Raw genomic sequence first — 13,005 nt, 5'->3', positions numbered from 1 at the left:
GCTTGCTGCTGCCTTTTTTTTTTTTTTAAGATTTTATTTATTTACTTGACAGAGACACGGCAAGAAGGGAACACAAGCAGGGGGAGTGGGAGAGGGAGAAGCAGGCCTCCCACCATGCAGGGAGCCCGATGCGGGGCTCGATCCCAGGACCCCGGGATCATGACCTGAGCTGAAGGCAGACACTTAACGACTGAGCCACCCAGGCGCCCCCATGTCTGTGCTTTCTTGATGAAACAGGGAAAAGATCCAAAGCTTTTACTTTTAAAAAATGTAATCCTGCATGAGATGTCACTCTATAGAACTTAAACTCCGTGCTTCCATGCTCACCTCCTACAGTCTGGTTTCAGCCCAGTCATTAGAGTTAGCTTTATTTATTTATAATTTATTCTTTATTAGAGTTAACTTTTTAAAAAAAAATTGTATTTTTCTTTAATTGAAATACAATTGATGTATATAAGGGGGTCAGAAGGTACACATTTCCAATTATTAGTGTTAGCTGAAAAAACTGAAGTCAGATCATGTTGTTGTTCTGCTAAAAACCTGTAAATGGCTCTGCATTTGACCCAGAAGGCGATACAGAAGTCCTCCTAATGGCCCACAAGTCCCATATGATCTGTCCCCATCACCTAGCTGACCTTCGCTCCTCCCATGTCCCCCTTGCCAGCTCTGCTCCATCCTCACTGACCACCCTGCTATCCCCAGAACACGCTTCCGAGTTAGGGGCCTTACTCTGGCTGGCTGGCTGGCTGGCATGTTCTTCTCCCATGAACATCACCTTGGCTTACCCTCTTCTCTCTGACCTCACCCTTTCAGCACGGCCCACCCTTTCTGTCCTGTTGAATATTGTCAACAGTCTTGTTTTGTTCTTCACTTCTCTCTGCCCCCCTGCCCCCCACAAACCCATCCCTTTGAACTCTTGACGATTTGTGTATTCATTGTGTCTGTGGTTTATTCCCCCGCCCACCCCCGCTTTGTTCCCCTTTGTCTTTCTCATCCTCCTTTCCCATCTCCCTGAGACTGTTCAGTTGTTGAGGGCCTAGAGACCCAAGTTAACTTCAGGTGGCTCTCATTTCCTATTTGGCCTTCCCTTCAAGTTTGTTCTACACTTGTCAAGGTGATGATCGTGTTATCTTGACGGGAACGTTGGAAGTCACAGGAATTGAGAAGTTTGCCTGTCTCCTGCTGCACATGAAGTCTCTTCTAAAGACTCGGCTTTTCCTTTTCTTGCCATTTCTTCTCGTACCTCAGAGGCTGCAGAGCTGGTTTGTGGCTCCGATGTTCTCGAGTCCCTTCTGTTGGTGGTGACTGCCTGTGGCTGCAGGCTCCTCTTTCGCTTTGAAGTATGTCAGCTTTTCGGATCTGAATTAATCAGGGAATACCCTTTGCAAAGTGAAACAACGTATCTCCTATAAACCCAGGTGTCCGAAAAGAACATTTTAAGACAAATTACTAATGGGCATAGAATTCTGATTTAAGGGTTTATTTTTTTTAAGATTTTATTTATTTATTTGAGAGAGAGAGAGAATGAGAGAGAGAGAGCATGAGATGGTGGAGGGTCAGAGGGAGAAGCGGGCTCCCTGCTCGGTGGGACTCGATCCCGGGACTCCAGGATCATGACCTGAGCCACCCAGGTGCCCCTGATTTAAGGGTTTATTAATCACAAAGTTTCTCTCTCCTCTCTCTCCCGCCCCGAGATACCTGTTCTAGTATCAAGAGGTGACAAGAGTTTGTAGTGTCTGTGGAATACCTTAGGAAGTTCTCTTCCCTTGGGTACTTGGTACAACACCAGAGATACTCCTCAAGTCCCCTTTGCATGGGGAGATGCTCTGAGCTGCATTAGCATATCTGTTAGTTCATGGTTCTGAAGATGTGGAATTCATAGATGCTCTTATAATCTCTTCAGTTGTATTTCACAAACATTTATAGAACACCTACCCTGTGCCAGTCACTGTGTAGCTGGCATTACAGAGATGTACATGAACCCCCTTCTTGGGGGCCTCACAGTCAGTTGGGGAGCTAGGCATGCAAAGGCAACAAGCACACCATAATGTAATATAATATGGACACAAGGGACAGAGATAGCAGGCAGGGAGCAGGTAGGGTGTAGGCTAAGTGGGGGGGGGGGATGGCCAGGGAAGTCTTTACAAGAGAGGCCTCAGTTTTTCTTTGTAAAGAATGAGGGTGAGGCATATTTCTGTTAGTTGGCCAAGGAGAACAGGAGTACTCGAATTCTGCCTTCACGTACCATTGGATAATTGCCTCCTCTTTGAGGTTCCCATAGAAACTGTGCTCACGAGAGCAAAAGAGAATAGACAGATTGCCCCATGTCCTGCAGTAGTGTGCCAGAGGGAGACATGGGAGGGGAAGAAGCCTGGGATCAGATCATCTTACCCCTTAGATGCAGGAAGTGGAAGAGAAGATGGCATTTAGTTAAGTGACCTGTTAGTTTGCATGAGATTGTTTGCAAAGTTGTTCACAAGAGTCCCTCCCTATACAACATGACTTTGCCACTTGTTGCACCAGGAAGTGGAGTTTATTTCTCCACCCCTTGAATCCGGGCCAGCTTTGTGACTTGCTTTGGCCAGTACAGTGTGGCAAATGTGGGTTGTATGAGCTCTGGAGCCACGGCCTCAGGAGGCTTTGTAGCTTCTGCTCCTCCCTGCTTACAGCCCTGAGATGGCCACGTGAAGAAGCCAGGCTAGTCTTCTTGTGGATGATAGGCCACGTGGAGGGGAGAGAGGCCCAGTCGACAGCATGAACTGCTGGACATGGGAGTGAGGCCATAATGGACCATCCAGTCCCTGCTGAGCAGTGGAGTCCAGACCACTTTGCTCAATCACGAGTGGTGTTTCAGCTGTGCTGTGTTGTGGAGGGGGGGGTTGTTTTGCAGCAACAGATAACCAATGCAAACATCTGACAGTGATGGGCTAATCACTGGGCTGGAATCTGACCAATTGGATTTGAAATTCCTTTCTTTGGAAAGACTCTAGGACAAGAACGGGGATAAAGCCTCGTCTGTATGGGTACTAGGAGGTTTGTTGTCCAAGCAACTTCCTAAAAGAGTATGTTTCATTCCATAGGTTTTTTGAAATTCTTCTTTGGCAGGTTAGAGACTTTGATTATAGGAGACAATTCAGAATCTTTAACAGCTCTATCCTTTCCTCACACTGGGCAGTGTGAAAGGCCAAACAACTCTGCAAAGTGTTGCTTATTGCCTATTCTCTGTTGAAATCCCAATTTTCTATGAGTTTTAACCTCTCTCATGAAGTTGATGTTTCAGGTGTTTACTGGTTTCCAGCCTACTATTTTCAGCAATTTCAGTACCCTTTCTCCTTTGCCTCTCATCCCCACCTGGGGCTTGACTTGATCATGCTTAGTTCTGCAATGGGTCACCTGCCCGCTCAACTCTGGATTCCCAGACAAGCCTCAGCTTGAGCTGTCGCTTCTTCTCACCAGGTAAAGGAGATCAGACACAGATAGTTCTTGACACTTGCAATCGTGACTTTCTTCCTCAGCATCTCTTGCATTGTTATGAAAATAATACAGTTATTTTAAATTGCTGGGATAATACACAATCTTGGTTAAACTTGTTTAAAAAAAAAATTCAACTGACCTTCTTGTCCCACCTCCTTCTTTCTATAAAAGTCTTTCATTCTGTACAGCTCTTTGGAGTGCCTTTCCAACTGTTGTATGGTATGCCACCCAATTCATGAATCGTTGAGTAAAACCAACAGGATCTTGAAAATGTACTCAGTTAAACATTCCAGTCTTAGGGAGATCATTTGCTGGGTCGTTGACAGCTGCAACCATGCATTTAAAGCTTTTGAGAGAATATAGTATGCCAGGTTGTTATTAGGATTATTATAAGCAGGGTAATTCCCAATGTTTGAAGTGTACTTTGGAGCCATGGTTCCCAAGACCCAAACCAGTCAGAATCAAATAAGTCAAAGAAGGACCCCATTGAAGGAATCACTTTCTTAAGTCAAGTAGCTTGTTCAGTGATACTATATAGCTGAGTTTAAACTTACCTAGAAGTGTTAATCCAGGTGGTAGCAAGTGGTGTTGGCCACAGCACAAATACCTCCTTGTTCAGCTAAAAGATAATCAAGGGCTATTTTATTATCAAGAAGAACATTGGTCAGAGAGTCTGAGGATTTTTGTTGGGCCGCTATTGCTTTTATAGCAGATTGTACAATATTTTGAAGAGTTAAGAAGTTCCTGATCATAGCCCCATTTGTACTCTTAACCAGGGAAGTAGGGACTGCTGAAGGAAGGGATTCTGGAATCATGGGTATCTCCTGTGAAGTCCTTTTTATTTTTATTTTTATATATATTTTTTGGAGTTTTATTAAGTAATCTCTGTACCCAGTACAGGGCTCAAACTCATGACTTTGAGATTAGAAGTCAGATGCTCTTCCAACTGAGCCAGCCAGGCACCCTTGGGAGGTCCTTTTTAAATCAATCATGCAAATTCAGGATAGTTGACCAAAGAGGTGTCTCAGTTTGTGAATAGCTAAGGGCCCAGTCAGATAAACTGAGAGGCATTGCCTAATTTTGTGCCAGATATCTAGGCAGTCATAGGAGAATCATAATCACCACAATAAATCCCATCAGGACACAAACCACTCCTGAAGTGGCCCTTGTTAAAGGATTGATTTGCAGGGATTACTGCAGTTGCCCATCCAAAGCAGGAAATCAGTTAGGTTTTCAGGGCATTTGGGAAGTCAATCCCTTAGCTTGAATTAAAAAGTTGTTCCGAATTCCTTCCAAAGGTGGGTGCTTCTGATGAGATCTTTTTTGTTTGGGCGGAGATCTGATTTAGATTATCATGAGAATGTGACACTGCAGGTGTACTGTGATTCGTGTACGTATTTGTGCCTACTTACAGTTATAACTGGAGAAAGGTAAAAATAAGGCACTGGATAGTCTAGTCATGTAAGTTGGACTCTGTAAGTGACTTCTATGCGGGAGGGGTCAATTGTAGGAATAGAAGAAAAATTGGTCACAGGGAGGGCCACGGGATCTCCAGCATCATGGACAGATAGGAGTTATTGATAACAAATCCAGCGGTCTGAAAGGTTACCTTCTACCCGCCCTTGGCAGTGGCCTGGGACACAGGGACAAGGGTGTTGTCTTTCCAGGCCAATGCCAGAGTGAAAGAAAGAAAGAGAAGAAGAGAAGTTTTCCTGTTGAGTTGAAGTATGAAATCTTGATCTGGCATCGTGGGTGGAAGCAGTCTGCGTTGATGTCACCTACGTCTCTTCCTCATCGGTTGGATTTTGAGGTCTCCAGGTCTGCACAGGACCAGATATCAGGTGGAGAAGTGTACCCAAGGCTCAGTGCCTTCTAATTTTGCAGCCTTGTCAGTTTTCAGGTGACTTGGTAAGGTCTCTTTGAATGGGGTTCCAGGAGTGTCTTCCTCTGATGATGTTTCCAGAATACCCAGTCACCAGGCTCCAGACTATGACTGCTAGGATCCTTTGAATTGGGATCCTGGAAAGCTTCTTTAACCTGTTGATGATAGGCTTTATCATAAGACATTAAAGACTTAAAGTAGCTGGTCGTATTAGCATGAGATGACAGGGGATTAACAGAAAGTTGTGTGCCAGTAGATGATGGTCTACTGGTGACTGTCTCATATGGAGTGAGTTTGTTTCTCAAAAAGGGTACTGTGAATAGTTGATTAGTGCAAAGGTAATTCCTTAGGCCAAGGGAGTCCAGTATTTTCACTCAGTTCGGACATTTTAAGTTTGAGGATGCCATTAGTTCTCTCCACCTTGCCCGAACATTGACGGTGATAGGGACAGTGACAATTCCAAAAAATTTGCAAGGTTTTCATTAAGGCATTTATGATTTGCCCAGTGCAGTGGGTGCCTCAGTTACTGCAGATTGTGGAAGGCATACCCCACGTGGGAAACATGTTTTCTAAAAATGTCTTTGCCATTGTGAGGCTATCAGCCCTAGGCCAGGGGAAAGGCTTCACCCCATCAACAGACTATACATCAAATAACAAAACTTATTGATGACCCATACTACTTGGCAAGTGAATGAAGCCCACCCGCAGGTGGTCAAGGGGAAGACCTCTGAGGTCTCTGGGAACAACAATAGTTTTTCTGGGATTATGGACCTGACAGGTCAGACATTGGTGGTAAACTGCTTTTGTGTTTATACGGAAGTCTCCCTAAGTTGAGTCATCTTAAATGCATCATGTGGTTGAAGGAACAGAAACACTGAAAAATGGCATTTGCCAGGGAGCTGGGAAGAACCAGGTGGCCATCTTGGGTTTCCCATAGCCCCAGCTGTACAGTGGATTTACAACCATTGTTTGCCCGTTGTGATTTCTCTAACTCAAAAGCTGACTGTTGCCATGTTTCAAAGACATCAGGATGGCAAAATCTGGCAAAAAGGGGTCATTTTTTTTTTGCAGAAGCAGAATGGACTTCATCCACATGAGCCACAACCATTATACATTCTATAGTTGCTGCCTTTGCAGGAGAGTCAGCCAGGGCATTTGTCTAATACTCAGGCTCTGTCTTTTTAGCACAAACCTCAGTTTTGATGACAGCAATTTCAGAAGAGAATAGCAGCAGGAAGGCCATTTATTTGTTGCTCATTCTTCATTGGGGTCCCCATGGACATAAGAAAACCCCTTTGTCCCATAATATCCCCAAATTATGGATGATCCCAAAGGCAAACTGGCTGTCTGTATAAATATTAACAATTTGTCTTTCTGGTAATTGCTGTGTTCTGGTAAGGGCATGGAGCTCTGCTTGTTGGGGTGATTTAGCTTGTGGGAGACTTCTCCTCTCAAATAATTCAAATGGGGTAGTAACAGCATAGCCAGCTTGGATTTTCCCTTTTTCATCTTTATAGTAAGACCCATCCACAAATAAAATTAGACCAGGATTAGTCAGAGGGACATCTCATAAATCCAGACTTGATGTCATGAAATGGATTGCCTCACTAGTGCTGAGCAAGTAGTTCCAGACTGACTGGTTAGGATTAAATTCCTGGGAGAGGCTGAAACTGCAATTGGGTTAGGTATTCAGTCTTGATTTGGTGGTGTGTGCTAGCACCAGTGACTCCATTTTGAGCCTATTGTCTCTCTTTTTTTTTTTTTTAATTTTATTTATTTATTTGACAGAGAGAGACACAGTGAGAGAGGGAACACAAGCAGGGGGAGTGGGAGAGGGAGAAGCATGCTCCCCACTGAGCAGGGAGCCCGATGCGGGGCTCGATCCCAGGACCCTGGGATCATGACGTGAGCTGAAGGCAGACGCTTAATGACTGAGCCACCCAGGTGCCCCCTATTATCTCTTTTTTAACATGTCATAGAAAATTTAAAACTAGTAAAGAAAGCTTTCTAGATACTGCTTATTGTGAGGCAGAATATGTTCAAATTTGGGACAAGTCCCATTTCTATTTCGGGGCCTTTGAACCTAGTTACTTCCTTATTTCTCAGCTCTTTCCATGGATTTTGCACTTAAGGCTTATCTCTGTTTCGGTGTCACCTCCACAAAGAACCCTTCCTTGATCATCTAACTTCCTTGCCAATCTCTAACCTCTTTAACAGGTTAATTTTTTTCATAAATTTCACTTTCTGACCCTTTATTACATTGTTATTCCTCTACCACAAGGGTAGTATTTTTGTCTTGTTTTCTTTGTCTAGGACCTAGAAACATGCTCAGTGTAATAGGTGCTCAATAAATATTTGTTATATAAGTAAGTGAATATTTACTGAATCTCCCATATTTGTATGCTCAGTGACTTTGCTAGAAATTCCTTCTCTGATTTCATTAGTCGTAACTAATACTGTAAGACCACCCTCCCCACTGAATGAAAACACATAATCAACACTTCAAGGCTTTAATCATTTAAATAACTGTAAATTTCCTTAACAAGAATACTATCCAGGCCATTGTTGAGTACTTTGCCAACAAGACCATCACATGATGGCGACCAGCTTATTTTGGTTTGCTTGGGATTTTGCTGGTTTTAAAACAGAAAGCCCTATGTCAGCGATCCCCCTCAATCCTGGGCAAACCAAGACAGTTGGTATTACCCTAACATGGAATACTTTACTGAATGCTAGATATATAATGCTCATGTCAATTTTATGAGTTATTACTTCGTTTTCTATCAAAAACAGTTTTGCTTGCCATGCTTTCTTAATAAAGTTATGCTGATAGCTTATGATATAAATGTTTATAGCTCTTCTTTACTAATTAGTTCTGGTACTCCGTCATGGATTAATATCAAGCTAGCTATCCTGTCCTTCCCAGTAGCCATGATACTCATTTACTACTAACTGGGATGTTTGAATTTCAAGTACTCTGGCATACCACTCCACCTTTTTTTCAGAAGTTACAAATATGAAAGATGGTGGTGCCAATGCTTTGCACCTGCTTTATCCTTAAGATATCTGAAGGCATCATATCCTGGAAGACATTTGTTGTCAAAGGAACCCAGTCATCTTTTGGGATTTGTGGGTCTTTTCCTTAGCAAGTTGGCATTTGATCCATAAGACCAGGAAAGTTCACTCTCATTCTGTTAGTTAGGCTCTCACTTTGAATCTTTGATCAGTTTGTTATGAGTTAGCCTGCATACAGAACCTTCTGGAATTTTTTGTTTTAAATCGCACAGTATATATTTCACATTTATAGGTCAATTTATGCTGGCCTAAATCTATAGACTATAAAATCTAAGAAAGTGTGTGGTAGGCTTTGCTTTAACATGCTTGTAGTACTTAGAATGGTAAATGTGCCCTAAATGTTACGCTTTCTGGGTGTCATGTCTGAATGACCTCATACTTTCTTTGTTTTTTTTTCTTAAAGATTTTATTTTATTTATTTGATAGAGCACAAGCAAGGGGAGCAGTGGTCAGAGGGAGAAGCAGACTCCCCGCTGAGCAGGGAGCCTGATGCGGAACTTCATCCCAGCACCCTGGGATCGCGACCTGAGCTGAAGGCAGATGCTTAACCGACTGAGCCACCCAGGCGCTGCTACCTCATATTTTCTATACTGCCTCTTAAAAAATTGGTGCTTCCTGAGACTCTGTGTTTCATGTGTTTGATCACCTCATAGGGTAGCATCTCTTTTACCAATGGTTTTGACTACTTTGCATAAGCCAGTGTCTCTCGAATCTAATGCATACCTCTAGCCCTTTTTTTGTCTTGAGCTTTTTACTTAAGTAGCCAAGTGTCTCCACTAAAAATTGCATCCAACAGCTCTCTACTTCACCTGTGCTCTGCCTTGTTCCTCCAGTATTTCTTAGCTAACATATTACGAGTAAAATCTAGATGCCTGGCTCCAGTTCCAGGTCACAAGAATATGGTTACCAGGGAAATAACCTAAAATAAGCCCCATGGATGAACCTGGAAGGCCAGGTGGGGAATCAAAGACAGACATAAATCTGAAAGACCTAAACTATTTGGATGTCAAATGCAAAGAAGTAGGAAAGGATTTGGGAGGAATGAAGAAAACGATTTGTCATAAACAGCAGCAAGAAAGATCTAGTCAAGTCAGAAGGCAATTGAGGAAGGATTTTCCCAAGTGATGGTTCTAGCTCTAGCATCCATCTCTTGTATAGTATACTTGGTGTTTAGCTCCTGTTAATTCATAGTTAAAATACTGTGCTGGGAAAAATGGTGCATGGACCAACGTGACTTCTGTGTTATACATCGTTTCTAACCTTACCAATTGCATATGAACTCATTCATGCTATAGGAACGTACAATGGAATAGGTGATCATTTACGTATTTCAATCTTTATCTACACCAATGAGGCTTAGTGCATTCAGGCTGCTGTAACAAAATACTGTAGACTTGGTGTCTTGTAAACAACAGAAATTTATTTCTTGTAGTTCAGGAGGGTGAACATCCAAGATGAAGGTGCCAGCAGATTTGGAGTCTGATGAGGATTCACTTCCTGGTTCATAGATGGCCTTATTTTTGCTGTGTCTTCACAGCATGGAAGGGGTAGGGCATCTCTCTTTTATAAGGGTACAAATCCCATTCAGGAGGGCTTCACCCTCATGACCTAATAATCTCCTAAAAGCCCCATCTACAGATAACCTTATTTTGGGGATTAGGTTTCAACATACCAATTTTGGCAGAATACGTTCAGTTCGTAACAAGGTATCATTCCTTTTTTTTTTTTTTTCTTTTCTGATGAGAAAACTGAGGACTAAAGAAATGACATATCTTGTCCAAAGCCACATAAATAATTTGTCAAGATAGGATAGGTTATTGTGTGGGAAAAATTAACCCTGAAACATAAGTAGTTTAACATAATAAAGGTTTATTGTGCTTATTGTGTTTATTTATTCTCACTCTCATGACAAATCCAATGTGGGTTAGTTGCATGGGGGGGGCGTGGGGGGGTGGGGGGGGAGCGGTGGCTCTGCTCTGAACAATTACTTAGAGACCCAAGATGATGGGGGCTCTGCCAACTTGTGTCTATATAATCTGGAACAAGTTTCCATGACAGAGAAGGTGGAAGTAATGAACAGGGCACACTTTGGTAAAATGTTTTCCTATTGGCCAGAATTTATCTTGTGGTACCAGTCTGACTGCAGGAGGGGCTGAGGATATGGGGTTGGGGTTGTAAATAGAATATTTGGTGAGTACTGTCTTTACCAAAGTATTGGGGCAGAGATGTAAACCCAGGTCTGTTTCAAATCCTATACCATTTTCACACCTAACCTTCTGCCACAAGTTTTTCTGGAGGGCAGGGTCTCTGGAATCAGAGGTGTCAGGGATACTGCATTTCACCCAATGGGGCTGCTTGTTGGCATAGACCACCAAGAGTCCAACAGGACCAAGCTGAACAGATGAAATGGGAGCAATCATACCTAGAACAAGCACAGCCCTGTGAAATAGGAGGCATCATGAGAGGAAAGAAGTTGCAAGGTTTTAAGGTAGAGGATATGTAATGAATAGAGATGTCAAAGTCCAAAGGCCAGAGTAAACAAGGATTTAGAGACATCAAGCGGCAATCTATATAGAGCAAGCCACGATGGACTGAGGAGTGGGTACGTGAAAGGCAGTTTGGGGACCAACTGAGAATGTATCCCACTTAGACTGACAGCAGGCCATAGAATCCTCTCAGTGGGCCAACTGTCAAAACCCCTGCAGGTGGGAAGTGTCAGTAATGTATCAAGATACTGTTTAAGCATCCATTAGGGACTCCACATTTCTTTTTTTTTTTTTAAGATTTTATTTATTCATTTGGGACAGAGAGATAGAGTGCATGAGCAGGGGGAGTGGCAGGCAGATGGAGAGGGAGAAGCAGACTCCCCACTGAGCCAGGAGCCCGACATGGGGCTCGATCCATGACCCTGGAGATTATGACCTGAGCTGAAGGCAGACGCTCAACCATCTGAGCCACCCAGGTGCCCCTCCACATTTCTTGACCAGCTGAACCCGGCCCATATTTTTGATGCAATCCAACCTTGTTACTGCCATAAACAGATCTTAAAAGTATGTTAGACTTTTTCACACCTCCATGCCCTTTATCAGTGGGATATCTTTCCTAGAATGCTTTTTTGCCCCTTCACCATCCAGCTGAAATCTCACTATTCTTGAAGCAATAGGTACCAAAGAAAATGATGCAAACAGACACAAGATTTTGTTTCCATGGCAACCTGGGCCTGTTTCTATCACTGCAGTTATCACATGGTCTTTTAACTATTGGTTTTCTTGGAGGTAAGTGCTCTGTACCCCATCACTTAATGTAGAACTTGGCCCATAAAAGGTGCTCTATAAATATTCGTTGAATGAACAGAGCTGGAGATTAATGTATTTCGATGCCATTTGATGGCATGGAGTTCCAGGTTGCGTCTATGTATTAAATTAATGAATGTAAACACTAACATCAATCTATAGAATATCAAAAGTACCTGATAATAGATATTATCATAAGGCAATACTATGTAAGAGAGTTTTAGATTTCTTCAGAAAATAAAAGTGCCTTGGTTGAATACTTGTTTTTTAAAAATATTTTTGATGTATCAGCCTGTTAGTGAGAGTTCTCTCTTTTTTATCTAAATGATAAAATAATACAATAATAAAGAAAGGTTTATTACTGAAGGTCCAGTCAGAAGATCACCAATTGTTTTAACTGATATGACTTAATAAAAAGAATTGGTAACCACATTTTACAGAACCAAAAAGGCAAAGAGAGGACATGGAGGTATACCAGTGGTGGTAGTAGCAGGAAACTGTTGAAACTACCAGGACTACAGGAACAGAGGAAAGAGGTGGATTATTAAAACATAGAACTTGGAGGAGGACTCTTAAGGAAGTGGGTTCAGACCTGTGAAGACGGGGTGTGGGCCATCTGTATATAGGCATAGCTTGCAGATACTATAGGTCTGGTCCAGACTGCCACAGTAAAGGGACTATCACAATAAAGCAAGTCCCATGAATTTTTTAAAAAGATTTATTTTAGAGAACAAGTGTGCACGAGTGGGGGGAGGGGCAGAGAGAGAGAATCTTCAAGCAAACTCTCTGCTGAGCACAGAGTCTGACCTGGGGCTCCATCTCACGACCCATGAGATCATGACCTGAGCTGAAACCAAAAATTGGACACTTAACCGACTGAGCCACCCAGGTGCCCCAAGTCACATGAATTTTTTGTTTGCCCAGTGAAGAGTATGTTTATACTGTACTGTAGTCTACCAAATATGCAACGGAATTATGTCCAAAAACTGTACATACCTTGGGGTGCCTGGGTGGCTCAGTCAGTTAAGTGTCTGCCTTCGGCTCAGGTCATGATCCCAGGGTCCTGGGATCAAGTCCCATGTCAGGCTCTCTGCTTGGCAGGAGGCCTGCTTCTCCTTCTCCCTCTGCCTGCTGCTCCCACTGCTTGTGCTCTCTCTCTGTCAAATAAATAAAATCTTTATAAAATGTACAAAGCTTGATTAAAAAATAATTTATTGCTGAAAAATGCTAACCATCATCCGAGCTTTCAGTGAGTTGTAATATTAATGCTGGTGAAGGGTC

This window comes from Eumetopias jubatus, unplaced genomic scaffold, assembly GCF_037043125.1.
Source record: "Eumetopias jubatus isolate StellerSeaLion01/CBP00866 unplaced genomic scaffold, mEumJub1_p1.0 scaffold_11, whole genome shotgun sequence".
Classification (NCBI taxonomy): domain Eukaryota; kingdom Metazoa; phylum Chordata; class Mammalia; order Carnivora; family Otariidae; genus Eumetopias; species Eumetopias jubatus.
Note: the sequence above shows the minus strand (reverse complement) of the source record.